The sequence below is a fragment of the Thalassophryne amazonica genome, chromosome 3, assembly GCF_902500255.1.
Source record: "Thalassophryne amazonica chromosome 3, fThaAma1.1, whole genome shotgun sequence".
In the NCBI taxonomy this organism is placed as follows: Eukaryota; Metazoa; Chordata; class Actinopteri; order Batrachoidiformes; family Batrachoididae; genus Thalassophryne; species Thalassophryne amazonica.
The window spans coordinates 42,957,748-42,980,340 of record NC_047105.1 but is presented as its reverse complement, the minus strand read 5'-3'; the positions used below and the strand labels follow the sequence as shown (position 1 = coordinate 42,980,340).

The 22,593-nt window shown below is 39.1% G+C and overlaps 1 protein-coding gene across 1 annotated transcript in view; it reads left to right on the top strand.

Moving 5' to 3' along the window:
- shmt2 (serine hydroxymethyltransferase 2 (mitochondrial)) overlaps positions 1-22,593 on the top strand; it is a 103,244-nt gene that overhangs the window by 20,159 nt on the left and 60,492 nt on the right. The window lies entirely within an intron of this gene.

The window sequence follows — 22,593 nt, the reverse complement described above, 5'->3', positions numbered from 1 at the left end:
TGCCTAAAACTCTCATGAATATATTCTCTGGGTTTATAGACGTTATTGGGTTTGTTTTATGTAAACATGCGACAATCACAGGCTGGCTCTTCGTTATTTTCAATGGGAGCTGCTGTGAGCTACGCTCGCTTCCTGATCATGTTGTTCTGGGGGAAAGTGAAGTTTGCTCTTTAACGTCTTGATTATTGTTCTTTTCAACACTGTTTGTCCTCTTTGTTCCAGACTAATATATATATGTCTGAAATTCGGTTTGCGCTTATTAAATTCCACGCAGATTATACGTAGCAGACACAGATTTATTATAATTGTTTTAGCAAGTTTTCAGGGTATCATGCAGCAGTCTTTTATTAATGTGACGAAAAGCATAAAAACAATTACATTATTGTAGCATAATATTCATTTACAATTGTCGTCATGTGGATTCTCTGTTGTTTGACTGCAGCGATTCTCTGGCGCGCAAGGGATTATGGGATACGTCAGTAGGGGGAATTGCCAAGCAGCTTGGTGGAAAAAAAGATCAACTGTTGGAGCAGTTATTAGAAAATGGAAAAAGCTAAACATGACTGTCAATCTCCCTCAGACTGGGGCTCTATGCAAGATCCCACCTCGTGGCGTATCTATCAGTGATCCTAAGAAAGGTGAAGAATCAGCCCAGAACTACACGGGAGGAGCTGGTTAATGACCTGAAGAGAGCTGGCACCACTGTTTCTAAGGTTACTGTGGATAATACACTGAAGTTGTGTTAAAATCATGCATGGCACAGAACGTTCCCCTGCTTAAATCAGCACACGTCCAGGCCGTCTTAAGTTTGCACATGACCATTTGGATGATCCAGAGGAGTCATGGGAGAAAGTTATGTGGTCAGATGAGACCAAAATAGAACTTATTGGTCTTAATTTCACTTGCCATGTTTGGAGGAAGAAGTATGCTGAGTACCATCCCAAAAACACCGTCCCTACTATGAAGCATGGGGGTGGAAGCATCATGCTTTAGGGGTGTTTTTCTGCATATGGGACAGGACAACTGTACTGTATTAAGGAGAGGATGACCGGGGCCATGTATTGCGAGATTTTGGGGAACAACCTCCTTCCCTCAGTTAGAGCATTGAAGATGGGTCGTGGATGGGTCTTCCAACATGATAGTGACCCGAAGCACACAGCCAGGATAACCAAGGAGTGGCTCCGTAAGAAGCATATCAAGGTTCTGCAGTGGCCTAGCCAGTCTGCAAACCTAAACCCAATAGAAAATCTTTGGTGAGAGCTCAGACTCTGTGTTTCTCAGCAACAGCCCAGTAACGTGGCTGATCTAGAGAAGATCTGTGTGAAGGAGTGGACCAGAATCCCTGCTGCAGTGTGTGCAAACCTGGTGAAAAACTACAGGAAACATTTGACCTCTGTAATTGCAAACAAAGGCTACTGTACCAAATATTAACTTTGATTTTCACAGGTGTTGAAATACTTATTTGCAGCAGTAACATGCAAATAAAAAAAAAAAAAACATACATTGTGATTTCCGGATTTTTTTTTTTTTTTCGGATTATGTCTCTCACAGTGGACATGCACCTAAGATGAAAATTTCAGACCCCTCCATGATTTCTAAGTAGGAGAACTTGCAGAATCGCAGGGTGTTATTTTCCTCACTGTTGCAATGAAGCTCAAAATTGAGCTTGGGTGCATTTTATTCTTCAATTTCCTTTCATTTATATAGCGCCATATCACAACAAAGTTGCCTCAAGGTGCTTCACACAAGTAAGGTCTAACCTTACCAACCCCCAGCGCAAGCACACAGGCAACAGTTGTGAGGAAAAACTCCCTCTGATTTGAGGAAGAAATGTCAAGCAGACCAGACTCAAAGGGGTGACTCTCTGCATGGGCCATGCTGTGAAACAATTTACAAAACAATTCCCAAAATGAATATACAAGAAATTTGCCCATGCACAGGACAGGAGGGTTGCAGAAACAGACAGCACACCCATCTCTGGATGGAGCCGCACCTCAAACGGAGAGGGGGAAAAAAAAAACAATCGGGCATCAGAAAGACAACAAATACAGTATAATTTGTCAGCATTAAGCAACAAGAAAAACAAAAGAAATACTATGGTGATCGCCAGTCACTAGCCCTAAGCTTCGCTAAAAGACTCAGAATTTAGATAAAGTTGAGGCAGTGGCCCGCTCCCTTTCCTAACAAAATGAATTTTAAAAAGTAAAAAGCATAGTAACATACTATGCCAGTATGCTAGCTGTATGGAAGGGAAAATAAGTGCGTCTTAAGTCTTGACTTGAAAGTTTCTACAGACTGTTTTATTGACGCAGGGAGATCATTCCACAGAACAGGGGCACGATAAGAGAAAGCTCTATGACCCACAGACTTTTTAGTCACCGTAGGGACACAAAGTAGTCCTGCACCCTGAGATCGCAAGTCCCGGGCCGGTATGTAGGGTTTAATTCAGCCCGCTAGGTAGGGAGGTGCCAGTCCGTGAACAGTTTTATTGGCTAGTAGCAGAACCTTAAAATCTGATCTCACAGGAACAGGAAGCCAGTGAGGAGATGCCGAAATGGTGTAACACGGTCAAACTTTCTGCTTCATGTCAAAAGTCTGGCAGCAGCATTTTGAACCAATTGGAGACCCCTAATGCTGGATTGCGGTAAACCAGAAAATAGAACATTGCAATACTCCAATCAAGAAGAGACAGTTACTTGAATCAGGGTCTCAGCATCAGCAATAGAGATGAGACGAACCTTCGCTATAATTGCAGGTGGAAGAAAGCAGTCCTCGTAATATCTCTAATGTGGAGGTCAAAGGACAGCGTAGGATTTAAAAATTACCCCAAGGATCCTCACTTTGTCAGTGTGGTGTACGACACACGAGCCTAGGCTAAGTGTTAGCTGGTCAAATTGATGCCGATGTCTCACTGGACCAAGAACCATCATTTAAGTCTGATCAGAGTTTAAACGTAGGAAGTTGCTAGACATCCAGCTTATCACTGATGCAGGGCCATCTTCTAAGGATTTTATGTGGATGAGATTACCAGCAGTTATCAGCCTGTAACTGAGTATGATCAGCATAGCAGTGAAAGGTAATCCCAAAACACTGCAATATGTGCCCAAGGGGTGCTATATAAAGGGAGAAAAGCAGGGGCCTAAGATGGACCCCCGTGGTACCCCAAATTTCATGTCACTAAGGTTAGAGGTAGTGTTGTTGTACAAAACACACTGAGAACGACTGGTCAGGTATGACGTCAATCATGCAAGGGCACTCCCAGTAATCCCAAAATGATTCTTCAGCCTGTGGAGTAGAATATAATGATCTACGATATCAAATGCAGCACTGAGATCTAACAGCACCAGAACCGTAGTGGTGTTATGGGCCTTTCACACTGAAAGCTTCAGGCCAATGCGTCAAAGCTTTCCAATGTGTCATAATGCCAGGCCAGTGCATTTCCAACGCGTCGTGACATCAGTTGCTTCGCTTCGGAAGCATCAAGGGGGGCGGAAATTGCTACGTCACACTCTGGCTGTTTCCACAACATGAAAAAAGTTGAGCAATCGCCATCTTGAATTTGCGTCACCTGAACCACAAAAAAAGCTTTAAAAAAAAAAAAAAAAAAAACAGCAGTAGAATGATTCTCCCACCACCCTGCTGGGAGAAGCTTTTTTCCAGCTACTTTTCGGAGTGACGCCGACCGAGGGAGGACTGACGACTTGGTGGGATATCGATCGAACCGCGACCCGCAAGGAGAAGCCGGGATTTTGGGCATCATCCTTGTGCAGAGCGAGGCAGGCAGCCAGGGTGATGGAGCAGACCCACTCAGTCCAAAATCTCCCACTTTTTGGATATATGCGAAGTCCCAGTTTGACCAGTGGAGTTTAGTTCTGCAGCTTTATTGAGGTGAGAATAATATAAAAGTAAAACGTGACGTTTACTGCACTGCTGTGAAGGTTTAATGATTGGCTAACGTTAGCTTAGCCTTTTAGCACAGTTGATCTGAGTGAACACTTTAATTTGTAAATGGTTCAGTCTTTATTTTTACCAGATAAAACTACGGCTTTTTTCGGAGCCCACAAAAGCTCAACTTTAAATAACTTTTTTTGGGAGGGGGGCATTTTTTTCTCCATTGGTTATTTTTTCTTTTTTTTATATATATATAAACTGTTTAGTGTTTCTTTATATTTTAAGAAATATTTTTATTTGTCCCAATCAGAAACATTTGCTGTGCAGACAACCTAAATACAGATGCACTTCAAAAACTTCCATTGATGAGCTGAACACCATGAAGTCCAGTCGAAAGAAAACATCTCTGCTCTTCAAAATAGGAGAGAAGTGTCAGTCTTCAGCAACACCACCAGGGTTCAAAGCTGCAGAAGAGACCTTCATCTGGTCCTGAGAATACAGCATAACATCACCTGCTTCTAAATAAAAGGCTCTTTTAACAGCAGCTATTATTTTTTTTAAAAAGCTTTCATTTTAGATTTTAACAATAAATGAATAGATCATTAAAAATGTCCACGAAATTCAAGACATTTGCACAGGTAGAAGCTCTCCACTTATTGTGCTCAGATTCATATTTTAGAAATGACTCCCCCCTGATAACATTAAAGGCAATTACATATTTTGACGTAATTTCAAGTTGAATTGACTATAAAAAATTTCATGAGGTTTATGTCACAGAAATCCTACTTTACAATCACACTGCAGTCGCATTTATAATAAACATTTGTATTTATTTACATTGTCTGTTTTTCTGTTTGAAATGAGATATGAATAATCTACCAGACTTAAAAATGTATAAATTTCCATGTTATTTTATTTGTCTAAAAATAAATGTCCGAGGTTCCTTATGTTAAACAAGAAATTATCTAATCTGAAATAACAGGTGGTTTTAATTTACAGATGAAAGGTTTCTAAAGAACCATTTATTGATTTATTTAGCTATTTTAATTACAAGTGTTCTAAACTTTTTTTAAAATAGTAATCAGACATTTTGAGGTAACAAACAACAACAATAAAACATTTCCAAGGATTTTTCTTAAGACTGCTCTATAAATGAGCAGTCCTGTGACACGTTTCTGTTTTGTAGAGATCAGTGGTTTCTGCCACTAGTCTTCTGTGTTTTGGCCTGACGCGTCGTTCCTATTGGACAGTGCGAAGCTACGTCACAGCCCAAGCATCAAAAGTTGGATTGGGTTGAACTTTGACCGCGTCATCTTGCTGACAAGCGACAATGCCTGCTCCTGTCAGAAGCATCGCTTTAGCTCGGCTTTTGACGCAGCGCTTCTGACGCCTCTAAAAAGCAATGCTTCTCATTGAAAATAATGCCTTTTAGATCAGTTCCTGACGCTTCTGGCACATTCAGTGTGAAAGGCCCATTAGAATCCATTGCAGGCAGAAGATCATTCACCACTTTACTGAGAGCCGTCTCTGTGGAATGATATTTTCTAAAAGCAGACTGCAGTGGCCCAAAAAGATTGTTCTCAGTAAAGTGGTCCACGAGCTGCCATGAAACCACCTTTTCCAGAATTTTTGAGCAAAATGATTGATTTGATATCGGCTTATAGTTTTTAAGTGCACTAGGGTCAAGATTCGATTTCTTAAATAATGGTTTAATCACTGCAGATTTGAAACATTTAGGAACAGATCTAGAAGTTAATGAGAGATTAATAATTTCCAGCACAACTGGCCCAAGAGTGGGCCACAGACCCTTAAACAGTTTTGTTGGTATAGGATCAAATAAGCAGGTTGTGCTTTTTGTACAACCCCTGGCAAAAATTATGGAATCACCGGCCTTGGAGGATGTTCATTCAGTTGTTTAATTTTGTAGAAAAAAAGCAGATCACAGACATGACACAAAACTAAAGTCATTTCAAATGGCAACTTTCTGGCTTTAAGAAACACTATAAGAAATCAGGAAAAGAAAATTGTGGCAGTCAGTAACGGTTATTCTTTTAGACCAAGCAGAGGGAAAAAAATATGGAATCACTCAATTGAGGAAAAAATTATGGAATCATGAAAAACAAAAGAACGCTCCAACACATCACTAGTATTTTGTTGCACCACCTCTGGCTTTTATAACAGCTTGCAGTCTCTGAGGCATGGACTTAATAAGTGACAAACGGTACTCTTCATCAATCTGGCTCCAACTTTCTCTGATTACTGTTGCCAGATCAGCTTTGCGGGTTGGAGCCTTGTCATGGACCATTTTCTTCAATTTCCACCAAAGATTTTCAATTGGATTAAGATCTGGACTATTTGCAGGCTGTGACATTGACCCTATGTGTCTTTTTGCAAGGAATGTTTTCACAGTTTTTGCTCTATGGCAAGATGCATTATCATCTTGAGAAATGATTTCATCATTCCCAAACATCCTTTCAATTGATGGGATAAGAAAAGTGTCCAAAATATCAACGTAAACTTGTGCATTTATTGATGATGTAATGACAGCCATCTCTCCAGTGCCGTTACCTGACATGCAGCCCCATATCATCAATGACTGTGGAAATTTACATGTTCTCTTCAGGCAGTCATCTGTATAAATCTCATTGGAACGGCACCAAACAAAAGTTCCAGCATCATCACCTTGCACAATGCAGATTCGAGATTCATCACTGAATATGACTTTCATCCAGTCATCCACAGTCTATGATTGCTTTTCCTTAGCCCATTGTAACCTTGTTTCTTTCTGTTTAGGTGTTAATGATGGCTTTCGTTTAGCTTTTCTGTATGTAAATCCCATTTCCTTTAGGCGGTTTCTTACAGTTCGGTCACAGACGTTGACTCCAGTTTCCTCCCCTTCGTTCCTCATTTGTTTTGTTGTGCATTTTCGATTTTTGAGACATTGCTTTAAGTTTTCTGTCTTGACGCTTTGATGTCTTCCTTGGTCTACCAGTATGTTTGCCTTTAACAACCTTCCCATGTTGTTTGTATTTGGTCCAGAGTTTAGACACAGCTGACTGTGAACAACCAACATCTTTTGCAACATTGCGTGATGATTTACCCTCTTTTAAGAGTTTGATAATCCTGTCCTTTGTTTCAATTGACATCTCTCGTGTTGGAGCCATGATTCATGTCAGTCCACTTGGTGCAACAGCTCTCCAAGGTGTGATCACTCCTTTTTAGATGCAAACTAACGAGCAGATCTGATTTGATGCAGGTGTTAGTTTTGGGGATGAAAATTTACAGGGTGATTCCATGATTTATTCCTCAGAATTGAGTGAGTCCATATTTTTTTCCCTCTGCTTGGTCTAAAAAAGTAACTGTTACTGACTGCCACAATTTTTTTTTTCCTGATTTCTTATAGTGTTTCTTAAAGCCAGAAAGTTGCCATTTGAAGTGACTTTAGTTTTGTGTCATGTCTGTGATCTGCTTTATTTCTACAAACTTAAACAACTGAATGAACATCCTCCGAGGCCAGTGATTCCATAATTTTTGCCAGGGGTTGTAGATGTTATGAGTTTTGTCAGCATGCCTAGTTCTTATTGTTTTTTAAAAAAAAGTGGATTTTGAATTTTGGCTGGTCAGATGTCCAACACAGTGGTGGGCACAGTTCCACTAATCTGCCAACTGCCAATTGATAATTATCAAAGCTAATGTTTTCATTAGTGAATTAGCTTTTCAGATTTTTAGACCGCAAACATATTTTTGCGGCCATAGCGAATAAAGCTTAACAGTTAAAAACATTTGTGAAGTCTAAAATCAAAGATTTTAGTGCCTGCCTGTTACATGTTCTGTAACAGACAGACAGCTATCAGCTCTATCCTCTGCAGGCAGAGGAGAGCTGACTACCAGACAGATAGGGAGAGGAAGAAAAAAGATAATTTCTCTTCACACCATACAGACTCGCCAGCATATCACCCAAGTCATGCACAGGCAGTTTTCACTTATGGTTTAAAATTATAAACAAACTAATTCTGGACAAGTTATTTAAATGGACATCACGTCTGTCATTTTAGAAAGTGAAAATTTGAAGAGAAAAAAGGTAATTTGAAAACTGAAAATTCTGTTTAAGTGGATTCAGCAGTTTTAGCGAATGTGTGGCACTTGGTATTCATACTGCCACGAACACTGCCATCTACCGACCAAATGGAAAAAAAAAGACATATTTACAAATAGATTTATTTGTAAAACCCACCACACGTTTCAGTAAGTTGTGTGTTATACTGACCAACCAGTCACTCGTCAGGAAACTAATTTACCCATAATGCACTGCAGCATGTGTGTCTTAACGCTAAAACTTTCAAAATTAGTACATTTAAAGTAGACCTGCATTGAAATAAATGCAGTCAGATCTTTGGACCAAAAAATGACTTATATTTACACATAAGATCCTTCTGAATGTAGTAATGTAAATCTGCAAGCCCAGATCTGTCATTCAACGGAGAAATCTTCATTTGAAAATGACAAATTTACAGCTAACATTTAGCCCTCCGCAAATTGTCCCTCTCATCATGGACGCTGCAGAGACGTCAGGGACAAGACCCTCTCCCAGCATGCATTGCTCGCGCCAACTGTAACTTGTGGATTTACGTCAGTTTGCATCTGCACCTTTTTCTTGTCTTATACGGAAGGATCTACTTTTTAAAACTTCATATTGTCTTGCGGTACGCTTGGTGAGTACACATTTCTTTTATTTGTGCTTGAAAATTATTTTTGTGGACTTTTTCATACGCCCGTTTGAGTGGTGTCGCATTGAAAATCTACCGTCTTTCACCTTCGATGTACGGTCGCGGGCTACGGAGACGAGACCCGCAAAGAATTCAAGTTATTAAAAATATATAAACCTCTCTCAGCGGCCACGGAGCTCTGCGGCTCCGATTACCGAGACGTGCGGCGCTGCGGATTTTGCAGCAAGAAGTCTGTCCTTGCGAGCAACAGGTGTCACCGCCCGCACTGCATTAAAATGGCGAGCGTAGTCTCTGGACTTGTGCCAAGTTGGCTGCAACTCCATTCAGTAGACAGAGAGGTGGTGCTGGCTGCACAGCAGGCACGGGGGTGTGAGTGCCGCGGTGGAACTTAATGAGCGCATGCACTCGGTAAGCGTATCGGGGGCAGTGAGAGCGAGGCGTCAGGGAATAATGTCGCCCGCTGTCGATGCCGCTGCTGATCTGATCCCCAGATCTGAGCAAGCAGAGCTGTATCTCACATTCATTGCAGCTTACTTTTGGATGTTGAAACCAGGATGTGTATAACAGTAACATTACTAAGAGATAAAATCAATTTCAATGCGGAATCGGACTGAAGGCGGGAACGCGTCGTCTTGTCACCGACGTCATGGAAATGATCCGGATGTACAAACTGTTTTCACAGAGGGCTAAATGTTAGCTGCAAATTTGTCATTTTTAAATGAATATTTCTCCGCTGAATTACAAATTTGGGCCTACAGATTTACTTTACTGCATTCACAAGGGTCTTATAAATACATATCAGCTATTTCTTTTCTGAAATCTGACCACATTAATTTCAATGCAGGTCTCCTTTAAAATCTTATCAATACCCATTCGTAGTCATTCACATGCCAATTATCTATATATTAAGAGTGCATGCGTTTAGTTAATACAGGGCTGTGAAAACTCCACAGATCCGCGGGATTCCATGGATTTCATCATGGGGAGGGGTGTTGGGGTGTTAGTGATGTACTCTTTAATCGTGAACATCACTGAGTTTTTAAAATGCTTATTGCAAAATGTTCTCTTTTTTTACGACATGGTGTAAGTTTTATAAGTCCGCGGACACTGATCTGTGTGTTACAGATACAAATCAGTTTCCTCGGATCCGCGGAGTTTCGCGGAGGAAAAAAGCGTAGCTGTGACGACAGTTGTCATAAGCAGGACTGGTTGGTTGCTGCGGCGATGCTGTGTGGCTCCTGTGCGACGCTTAACCTAAACTTAACATGTGGACATCCCAAACTTTTAGAGCTTTCAAGTTTTTAAAAGATTTGTGCAGCATGTCTGTGTCATGGACTGACTTCGCACAGAGACAAGATGGCGAGAAAGACTGTTTGTTTGAAAAAGTCTTTAAGGATAAGAATCCGTGGAATTGTCGCTGGCTTCAACACACCTGAAAGGTAACAAACGGGAAAAGTGAACTGTGCCCTCTCAGGAAACACGGTAAGAATTTTTCTCTCCCTGGAAAATAAACATTCTGTTGTTCAAACAGGATTCTAGACAAGATTATGTGACCTTTTTTTTTCACTAATCTAGGCTTTCTTTCATTGTAAAAAAAAAAAAAAAAAAAAAAGACGTGGCTTTGAATGGATTTAGGCTGCATGAATTTACACAAGAATGTGACTTTTTACTATAAGGTATGTTATTGATATTTTACCATGATTTTCCAAATACGTATTCTACACGCTTTAGCTGTGGTTTTTGAAATACTGTAACAGTCTTTTCAGTCTTCATAAATTTCATGTAGTTTAATTGTTCTGAGTTAATGCATAATTTGGTTTACAATTAAAAGGAAAATCATTCCAGGTCCTACTTCCATGTCATATCCTGTTATTTCAACATCATCATTGACAGGTCAAATAAAAGGTTGAATATAGGATCATTTAAATATCCACTAATTTTGAGACTTGTTCTTAAAGGAGATGCTGAAAAAGTATCGGATAAAAATTTAATTCTGGGGCCCCACAGGGCCCTAGTCCCCCGGCTCCTGGGGAGCTGTAACTCCCCCCCCCCCCCCCCCCCCCCGCAAATTTTCCTCGGATTTCACAATTTTTATTTCACAGCCCTAGTTAGTAAGTTGACTGTAAGTACATAATATAATTGTAAATACTTTAAAAATAAATTTATGACACAAGGAAGTGAAAACGCCTGTTTCCATTGTGGTCCATTTAAAAATCAAATGACAAAATAGAAGTAAAAATAAAATAATACTGATGATAATACTGAAGATAATGATAATATTAAGGCTGAATCTCAATTCTACCCCTCGGCCTTTCCCCTTACCCCTTCCCCTCCGTTTTGTACAGGTACGAGAGACAGAGGGGTATCCCCATACTCTCTTTGGAGCGAAGCGGAGGGCTTCAAAAACCCCTTCAAACGGAGGGAATCTGGATGCACACTCCGTTTAGAGGGGTAGGAGGAGCTTACTGCTGTCTCCAAAGAAACAAACATGGCGCTGAAAGAATCGCACAAATGTAAGCGACTTTCATTACAAATTACACTGTTTAGAAAGTTATAACTTGCCAAAAAACTTTACAGGCAGTTGCCTATGACAGCAACGTGTATGCTGCTGGATGAATGTTGCTTATATTGTCGTTCTGAGAATATCGTAACTTTGCTCGTGTGCTGAGGCGTTATAATGCATATACACACGAATGCTACGATAAGACACTTTTATATCTCACAATGGAAATCATGATAAAGGATAAGCATGTTAACTTGTATGTTTATACATCTTTGGATTATAGCGATTCCTGCTGTTAGATTTCAAGGTCTGTAACGTGTGTATTTTGTAAACGAACAGGGAGCCCTGAGCACACTCGTCTCCTAATAAGCTTTCGGCCAGAAAATGAGAAGTTTCTGCATTCTAAGCAGTCAGCTAAAGACCAATGGGAGTAAGTTGGAAAATGTATGCACACACATGTATATGTGTAACACACAACCTGACGTCCTAATAGAGTGGTATTATTTTTGTCAAGGAAATTTCTAAAGGAAATAGGGCTGGATGCAAAAAAATGGGAGAAGTTGAAAAAGAAATATAAGGTTAACACAACTAGATGCAGCCCATAACATACATGCAGGTGCTGATCATATAATTAGAATATCATGAAAAAGTCAATTTATTTCACTGATTCCATTCAAAAAGAGAAACTTGTGTAATGTGTACATTCATTCCACACACACAGATATATTGCAGGTGTTTATTTCTTTTAATCACTAATTAAATAATTAATTACCAATCAATCTGTTAACAATAATAATTATTGCTATTAATTATTAGTATTATTAATATTAATTCATCAATTGTTGATTATTAATAACTAATTACATTATTAATACCAAAAATTCTCCAACATTGAAGAAATCTGCGTCTCCTATTTCTTCACATTGACACAGAAAGGCGAGAAAATAAAAAGAGGAAACAGGCTACTCCAAGTTTCACTTCGGTTGCCATGTTGACAAACAGTGAAGACAGCACTTTAAGCGACGCAACATGATGACGTCAAACTCATGAGATGGGCAGTTATGAGATCGATCTCTGTCGAAATGATCCAATTGCTGAAGGTACTGGAGTTCAAGGGTTTGTCAATTAATTTAGAAATTCACAATTATCCCTACGGTGGCATTATAACACATTTTCTTCCAAGACCTCAAGAACGTAAAAACTATTTTGAGGTTTTATTTTGGCATATTAATAGCGACTACTTTATGGGTTGAAAACATTTCTTGCAACCAAAATGTATGAATTATTATCAGTGTAAATTTTTCCTTTTCAATCTTGGGGGGGGTTAGCCTTTTGTAGTCAGAGACTTTTTAGTGTCATATAGACTAAACTAACACTGTCTCAGCGGTGTTTTGAATCCAGTTATATTCGGTTTGCAGGAGTAAAACACACACATTAAGTTATTGCTTGTTTCTTTTCCTTCAACAGGGGCATCAAACTTGGTGGAAGATATTCTGTATCAGTGATTACTACGACTACTTTGAATATGTGCATTGTAATATGTTGTCTGCTTCACTAATTGAGCTCAAAAGGCTGGTAATAGCTGAAGTTCAAGTTCACTGTGAATAGCAGGGTAAGCATAGGATGAATACAGTCAGTTAGTGGGTCTACAGAATTTTTTCTGTAGCTCTGTAAAAACTGCTGCATATTCAGCTCTGAAATTTGGGCTCCGATACATGGAGGTAAACCCAGTGAACCTCCTATTTTATCATCGTACACACTTATTGTCCTATAAAAGAAAGACAGAAAGACCTATCAAGTTGCACATGAAGCATCTTAGTGGCCAGTAAGGCCATTGTTGCTTGTTAAAAATTTAATCTAATATTTTATCCAGTAGAGAGCTCACTGTCTGCCAGTGGGTTGTTAAAGTATTTTTAGTGGGTTACATTAATTGGCATATGGAACTTGGTTTAAAGCTTATACAGTTGCATACAAGGATTTTCAATCAGAACCAAAATAGTTTGGTGTGCTTGTAAAGACACATTTCACTTGGACAACAGGTGGATTGTCAAAAGCCATGAGCCAAGATTGACCCCTCACTTGTGTCACAAGGGCACTAGGAAGTCTCTGGGCATGGGGTTCTTTCATCATCTTTCATCATCATCTTTACCACAGCCTACACCTCCTGGAGATTGACTTTGTTAGCAGGATTGCTGAAGTCTGATTGTTGCTCCGAAAACCCCTTAACCTAACTGGAGTGAATCACTCTTGGCTATGCCTCTGTCCTTTTACACATCTTCACCCAATCCAGATTTCTCAGTCCAGTGTCATCCAGACTGAGTTTCATGGCAATTTGTCACGAACAACACTGCTATTAGACAGTGATGAGGAAAGAGGCGACTGTGTATCAGCCTGACGGATGCTGCTGCCCTGCTGACATTTTTCCTCTGCTATGCTACATATCTTTTTTTTCTCTCTTCTGTAGTCTTGTTTTTCTTTTTTTCTTTTGTCATCTGTGCACCAAAATGATTATTTGGTTGCCTCTGATGGACGGCAGTCATCTGTAAAATTGACTCGCTGCTGAATGTCTTCAAGAGGTGGGCAGAAATACTCCAGAACTAGGATTAATGGAATGATTATCTTCATTCTGCTTTCTTCTCTGCCATTCTTTAGACGCAGATGTTTGACAGGAAAGCCAAACTGTCAACAGTTGCACTGCATCTGTGAGAAAGTGATGAGGCCATTATTTTGCGCTGAGTACCCAGGTTGATGTGGCCTGTCCCACCCTCCTTTTGTCACAGCAGAGTTTTCAAGTTCACTTTCAAACGATCGCATAATCTGTTGCCTAAAAATAGTTTTGCTGTGACATATTTGGTACTTGTATGTTGGCACTGACATTGCTTTGAGTAGTTTATCTTGGGTTTGTTAATTAATCTCTCATAATGATCAGTATTGGGAAGATGAGTGGGCCACAGGGACTGACCTGCGTGCCATTTAAATCCAGTGCTGTCCCACTTAGGTGCCACAGAACTGATATTGATGAAAAGAGCATCTTAAAAAAAAAAAAAATCACATGGTCACCACCATGATCAGTGTAGGGTGACAGGAAGGGAACAGGAGGAGGGTGGCAGTCAGAAAGAGGAGACAAAGGTGGTGGTGAGCGGGAGGGAGAAGACGTCCTGCATCTTCCGTCACACAGGCTACCCGGGCTGTTCTAGACTCATCAGTTGCACTGCAGTCATACCAGCGTACGTTCATGTTGGATTTTTCTGTCACTGTTTTTGCTGGCCTTGCTGTGTCCCAGCAGACAGCAAAGGACAGTTCCTGTCAAGATTTAATGACCCATTTGATTTCTCTGTGAGAAACTTGTCCTCAGAGGCAGGTCGACCTGTCTCCCCAGGCCCTTGTCTCTTCCGGAACCCTTGGGGAGGCCCTTTCCCCTCTTCCACCATCTCTACTGCCACTGGTGACAGAAAGCCAGGGCAAACTGTTTACAGTTTGCCATTAATGTGCCAGTTGCCTCCCCTGGGGTGCCACCATAATCCCCTCTGCCATCCGTGAGAGCGGAGGCAGTGATGGAAAGAGGATGATGCTGAACAGCAAAGTAGTAATTGATATGAAATCTGCTGCCTACGTCTGGGGAGAAATGTTTTGTTTTGTTTTGCACCTTTTAGATTTTATACTAAAGGTGTAACTATTTATTGCCTCACAATTTTATTCAATGCATAACTGACAAATCACAAATTTAGAGTGGCTGTTGTATAACTAAGGCCACAACTAATTAAAAAAATGAGTTGGAGATTATTTTCTGATTAGTGGATTAATCCTTTGGTTAATGTACCAGTAAATAAACAAAGAAAAAAGCCCACTACAATTCTACGACTTTACCAATTCTCTGACCAAATAGTAATTTTGCAAATAAAATATTTCCCATTTCATTTTAAAATAAAGTACCGGGAATTATTTCATTTATGAAGGGGGAAAAAAAATGTGTGTGTATGAGGACAACTTGAGGACAAGTTGCAGTGTGGCTTTTTTTTTTCTCTGAAAAGGCTGGACTTCAGTGAATTGCAAGTAGAATCCAAATTTAGGGTGCCTACTTTTGTCTCTAGTGTTAAGTTCTTTCTTGCTTTCCTTCTTTGAGTTCTTTTTTTTTTTTTTTTTTACTCGTGTCAAAGTGCAATTAATCCACTTCAAGAGATTAACTATGCAGTTTTGTGTTGTTTTTAAAACACTGCATGGAATAAGCATAATTGCATTTTTGGCCACATGGGTGTCCTCAACCAGTCCTGAGGATTGTGTTAATTGCTTTTTAATGGTGCTATTAAAGAGAAGTTGTCTCTCACACCCTGGCACACCTGTACAATTGCTAACTATAGGCTGGTAGTGGTGGGATTGATTGCAACACTGTGTCATAACTGTTGATTAAAATGGCAGACTGGAGCCAGTTTGTTCTGAGTGCAATCAAGTCATTGAGGGTCTTTTATTTATTTATAGTAGCTTCTTTTCCACCCAGGAGCAGCACTAATGATACTGATTTATAACGGGAGCACTATGAATGAATGAAAACTGTTTATTTCGAACATTTGATACAACAACAATTACAAGATAGATCAGTAAAGACAACAACAAAAAAGTTCCTACTGTGTACCCAACATGTCCGAAAAGGGGTAGGGTGAAGCATCAGCTTATTTATCCCTACTCCTTCTTCCCCACAACCAGTAATACCCTTTGCCACATATACACATAGATTCCTACACACCTAAACCGATATCAATATATATATATATATATACATATATATATACACACATACATATATACATACACACAACATACATACACATATATACACATATACATATATACACATATATATACACAAACATAAATATACACCTACACATACCTACTTACATACAAAATACTATATATTTACAAGCCGAAGCAAAAAACAAAAACACCCTAACCCTCATTACCCTTCCTCCTCCCTATACCCAGAAAAAAACATATTTTTGTACTGCTGTTTGAACTGGTTCATGCTTGGACATTGCTTGAGCCCCACTCCCAATCTGTTCCACATCCTCACCCCACAGACAGAAATACAGAAACCTTTTAATGTTGTTCGTGCCCACTGATGCTTTAAATTAAATTTCCCCCTCAGACTGTAATCCCCTGATCTGTTAAAAAACATATTTTTTAATGTTTGCTGGAAGTAAATTGTTTATTGCTTTATACACAATTTGTACTGTTTGAAAATGAACCAAGTCTGTGAATTTTAAGAATTTGGATTGTAAAAATAGTGGATTTGTATGATCTCTATAGCCAGTATTATGAATAATTCTTATAGCTCTTTTCTGCATTACTGATAGTGATTGTGTTGTACCTTTATAAGTATTACCCCATACCTCTGCACAGTACTGTAAATATGGTAAAACCAGTGAGCAGTAAAGAATGCGGAGTGAGTTGTGGTCCAGAATATGTTTCGCTTTGTTTAGAACTGAAATGCTTCTTGACAGTTTACTTTGTATATGTTTTATATGAGTCTTCCAGTTTATCTTATCTATTATCACCCCCAGAAACTTATTTTCATGTACCCTTTCAATATCTACCCCCTCGACTTGTAACTGAACCTGTATGTCTGTATTACAGTAGCCAAATAACATGTATTTTGTTTTACTTAAGTTTAATGATGATTTGTTTCTGTCAAACCATATTTTCAATTTTCCCATTTCTATGCTGATCCTCCTCAGTAACTCCTGCAAATCCCCCCCTGAACAAAAAATGCTTGTCATCTGCAAATAATACTAATTTTAATATTTTGGAAACATTGACAATATCATTTATATAAATTAGAAACAGTTTTGGACCCAATACCGACCCCTGTGGGACGCCACAAGCATTGTCCAAGCATGATGATGTATATTCCCCCAACTTCACAAACTGTTTTCTGTTACTTAAGTAGCTTCTCACCCAGTGCAACACCAACCCCCTAATCCCATACTGTTCAAGTTTATTGATTAATATGTCATGATTAATTGTATCAAAAGCCTTTTTAAGGTCTATAAATATTCCAACTGAATGTAATTTGTGGTCTATGGCGTTTATAATCTCCTCAACTGATTCTATTAATGCAAGTGATGTTGAACTATGTGCTCTGAATCCATATTGACTATCAGTAAGTAATTTATGTTTATTTATGAATTTGTCTAATCTATTATTGAATAACTTTTCTAATAGTTTGGAAAATTGTGGAAGCAAAGAAACAGGTCTATAATTTGTGAAGTGGTGTCTATCCCCAGTCTTATACAGCGGCACAACCTTAGCTATTTTCATTTGATTGGGAAATTTACCGGTTTGAAATGATAAGTTACAGATGTATGTTAATGGTTCTACAATCCATTCAATGACCTGTTTTACCACCACCATATCAATTTCATTTAAATCGGTAGATGTTTTATATTTACAATTATTCACAATGTCTATAATTTCATTTCCATCCACTGCTGTGAGGAACATTGAACAGGGATTTCTTTCTATGAGATTATTATCCCAATCCTCAGGTTGGGAATCGGGAATTTTTTCTGCCAAGCTTGGTCCAATATTTACAAAAAAAAATTATTAAAACCGTTGACTACCTCATCCTTATTTTCCTTCTTGACATTATTATCAATGAAATACTGAGGGTAACTCTGTTTTTTATTACCATTTTTGATAATGCTATTTAATATATCCCATATTCCTTTAATATTGTTTTTGTTATTATATAATATGTTACTATAATATTCCTTCCTACATACCCGTATAATATTAGTTAATCTATTTTTGTATTTCTTATATCTATTTTCTGCCTCTTTAGTCTTTAGTTTTATGAATTCTCTATACAGTGTATTTTTCTTATTACATGCATTTTGTAACCCTTTCATCATCCATGGTCGAGCTTGGATTTTTTGTTTTCTGTAGTCTTGTTTAATTGGACAATTTTTATCATATAATGATGTAAATATTTGTAAAAAAGTTTCATATGCACTATCAACATCACTTTCACTGTATACCTTTTCCCAGTTTTGCTCCTGTAAATCCTTCTTTAGTGTGTTCATGTTTTCCTCTGTCCGCACTCGCCTGTATTTTATTTTCTCCTCTGGCTGATTCCGCCGGTGGTTTCTATTATAAACGATGAAAACTGGTAGATGATCACTAATGTCATTGATTAATAATCCACTCAGTGTTATTCTCTATCATTGCTGAATATATTATCAATTAAGGTAGCACTATGGGATGTAATTCTGCTTGGCCTGGTGATTTTTGGATATAAACTCATACTGTACATTATACTGATAAATTCATCTGTTATTTTATGCTTATTTGGATTGAGCAGATCAATATTTAAGTCACCACAAATGAACACAGTTTTTTGATTAGTTTTTGAGAACATTTTTCCCATACAGTCAGTGAATGTTTCAATACTAGATCCTGGTGCTCTATATATACAGCTGACTAATACATTTTTGCTTTTTTCTTCACATATTTCAATAGTTATACATTCTAATAAGTTATCAATCACAGTTGTCATATTGTCTACTATTTTATAATCCATGTTCTTATCCACATACACAGCCACTCCTCCTCCACTCTTATTTTTTCTGTTTACACAATTAAATTCATATCCATCCAGTTCAAAATCCATTCCTTTATCTTCATTGATCCATGTTTCTGATATAGCAATTATGTTAAATATTTTTTTTAAACTGACTTAAATATTCTTTAATGTTGTTAAAGTTTGCATATAAACTTCTGCTGTTGAAATGGATTATTGATAATTTGTTATCCGTTTTAATGATCCGATTAAACTGTTCATCTGTATAATAGCAACAACTGTCATTGATATTTGAGAAGAAATTATTGTCCGGGTCTATATCGTGCTCCAAGTCCAGTACATTGTGGTCTGTGTATTTAAATGTTCTCAGTTCTACTTTTCCATGATCAGCAATCCTTTGAGTTATATCCTTCTTGTCTCCAGATGTAGATGAATAGGTTCCTCTGGTCTGTGTCATGGTGTTGTGATGTGTTTGTGTCCTCATACCTTATTGGTCATATTTGTCCAGATCCTCGCTTTAAGAAACACTATTGGTCATATTTGTCCAGCTCCTCGATGTTCCTTATTGCCATGACTTTTGCTTGTTCTGGTGATCCGTTCAGTTTGATGAATACGAGGGCTGTCAATAAAGTAACGGTCCTTTTTATTTTTTTTCAAAAACTATATGGATTTCATTCATATGTTTTTATGTCAGACATGCTTGAACCCTTGTGCGCATGCGTGAGTTTTTCCACGCCTGTCGGTGACGTCATTCGCCTGTGAGCACTCCTTGTGGGAGGAGTCGTCCAGCCCCTCGTCGGAATTCCTTTGTCTGAGAAGTTGCTGAGAGACTGGCGCGTTGTTTGATCAAAATTTTTTCTAAACCTGTGAGACACATCGAAGTGGACACGGTTCGAAAAATTAAGCTGGTTTTCAGTGAAAATTTTAATGTCTGATGAGAGATTTTGAGGTGAGACTGTCGCTTTAAGGACTTTTCACGGTGCGAGACGTCGCGCAGCGCTCTCAGGCGGCGTCATCAGCCTGTTTCAAGCTGAAAACCTCCACATTTCAGGCTCTATTGATCCAGGACGTCGTGAGAGAACAGAAGTTTCAGAAGAAGTCGGTTTCAGCATTTTATCCGGATATTCCACTGTTAAAGGAGATTTGTTTAATGAAAGACGTGCGGACGGATCCGCGCGTCGGGACGCAGCCGCCGCAACGCTCCGCCACAGGAAAAACACCTCTGTTGAAAGCCTTAAGGACAAGTTGGAACATGTCCTGCCTGTTAAACAATTTCTCATATACTCACTCCACTGAAAGCCATCAAAAGCCGCCTGGATTTTACAAATGGTTATCAACACGGAGGTGTTTTTCCTGTGCCGCCGCACCGCGTCGGCTGTGTCCCGATGCGCGGATCCGTCAGCACGTCTTTCATTAAAAAAATCTCCTTTAACAGTGGAATATCCGGATAAAATGCTGAAACCGACTTCTTCTGAAACTTCTCTGTTCTCTCACGACGTCCTGGATCAATAGAGCCTGAAATGTGGAGGTTTTCAGCTTGAACAGGCTGACGACGGCGCCTGAGAGCGCTGCGCGACGTCTCGCACCGTGAAAAGTCCTTAAAGCGACAGTCTCACCTCAAAATCTCTCATCAGACGTTAAAATTTTCACTGAAAACCAGCTTAATTTTTCGAACCGTGTCCACTTCGATGTGTCTCACAGGTTTAGAAAAAATTTTGATCAAACAAAGCGCCAGTCTCTCAGCAACTTCTCAGACAAAGGAATTCCGACGAGGGGCTGGATGACTCCTCCCACAAGGAGTGCTCACAGGCGAATGACGTCACCGACAGGCGTGGAAAAACTCACGCATGCGCACAAGGGTTCAAGCATGTCTGATGTAAAAACATATGAATGAAATCCATATAGTTTTTGAAAAAAATAAAAAGGACCGTTACTTTTTTGACAGCCCTCGTATTTTACAGTTTGAAGTCCATGTGTGCTGGATTTTTCCCTGTTTCTTCAAGAAGCGTGCTTTCCTGGCGATGTCGGCATTCCGTTTGGTGAGATGTTCATTGATGAATACGTTTGTCCCTTTCAGTTTTCTTCCTTGTTTTAACAGTGCTGTTTTGTGTTTTCTGTTGACGAATCTCATGATGACGGTTCGTTTATCACCGTCATTTCTCCGGGGCAGAGGGTGGCACGCGTCAATGTTATTTAAATCCATTTCTATACCTTTAGATAGGAGGAAATCAGCAACCTGTTTTTCCACAGAGCTGACCTCCTGTTCACTGGGCTCCCCTCCGCTCTCATCTGTTACCGCCCGTGCGTAGGACCGTGGTTTGATATGAAGACCTGTGATGATGACGTCGTTAATTCTGGTGTACTGCTCCAATTCAGCCACTCTATTTTCCAGCTGCACCAGATGCCACGCCTAATACAAAATACAAAGCAATATATTTTGTGAATGCAAAGATGTCTCTTTTTTGTGCACCCATCCAAAACACCCAGTATCATGCTTTAAAAACAGATGTGCTTCAAAAATCTGCCACAGGCATAGTGGACTGAAAATTGGTCTTTAGTGCTTGGCAGCTGTGGAAAAAAGAAATGGAGTGAGTAAAAATTGTATGGACTCTGCAAAGACTGTGAATTTGCCAGCTCCAGTGTAGATTAGATAAACAGGAAGTGCTGAATCTGTTTTTTTATGTGCCTCCTTTGCTGCACTGAGGCTCTAAAAGTCAGTCCCTCAGTTTGGGGAAGTGCTGATTGAAGCATAATTGGATGACCATGCTGATTATTGATATCATGCAAACATGCCAGCTTGTAATTATACCAGGCTACTCATCGGAGAGAATGAGGAACAGGGTGGGAGAAGAGACTTGTTTTTACAGAACAAATGAGGGTGTTAAATGTAATTTCTTTAAGTGACTTTACTAGTTACTTTGAGAAACATGCCTCAACCAGTTTCATCAAAACATGCAAGTAGGTTTTACTGTGGATCACATGGGGGAAAAATTTGAATGATTAAAAATTTTCTTACCTTGATAAATGTTTGTATTATTGCAACAGAATCTTGCAGTGACAGCACTCTCTCACACACACACGCCTATATTATAATAGCCAAGTGGCCGTTGTGCGTGTGTGTGTATGGCTTCGATCACACATAGTGCAGCGGATAACTGAAAAAAAATTGCATCAAATGGTGACGCAAGCACCAAATTTGGCACACATACTCCTTAGACATTACTCTTTTAAAAATGCCGGGTACCCACATGAACTTTCAATAGGCGGCCAAGAAGGGGTCAATTGAAGTATTACACAGGAGTCAAAATTTAAAAATGCTCCAATCATATTGAAAGTATTGCATATTATTTGTCTGATCATAAAGATTCCAAAAAGGTATAGTTTGGACTATCTGTGAATGAATGGTCTAGAGTTATGGGGTAAAAACAGCAAGAACACTGAGAAAGGTCAATTTCAGTTTGTACAGGGGTCAAAAGTTAAAGTTGCTCCAATTTTGGTAAAAAGTGGTGCAAATTACTGGTTGAGCTAATAGGATTAATAAATGGAATAGTTTTGACTGTGTTGCGTGCTTGGTTTGCAAAGTAAAGGTTAAACAATATCAGCATCCATTGGATTCTATGACATGTGACATATGCTACCCTGTAACATGATGAGTAAGCATGATACATGATGCAAACTATTCCTTTTTAAAACCGTATTCACCCAACTAATAATTTGCATCACTTTTTACCAAAATTGGAGCAACTTTAACTTTTGACCCCTGTACAAATTGAAATTGACCTTTGTCACTCTTCTTGCTGTTTTTACCCCATAACTCCGGAATATTCATTCACAGATAGTCCAAACTATACCTTTTTGGAATCTTTATGATCAGACAAATAATATGGAATACCTTT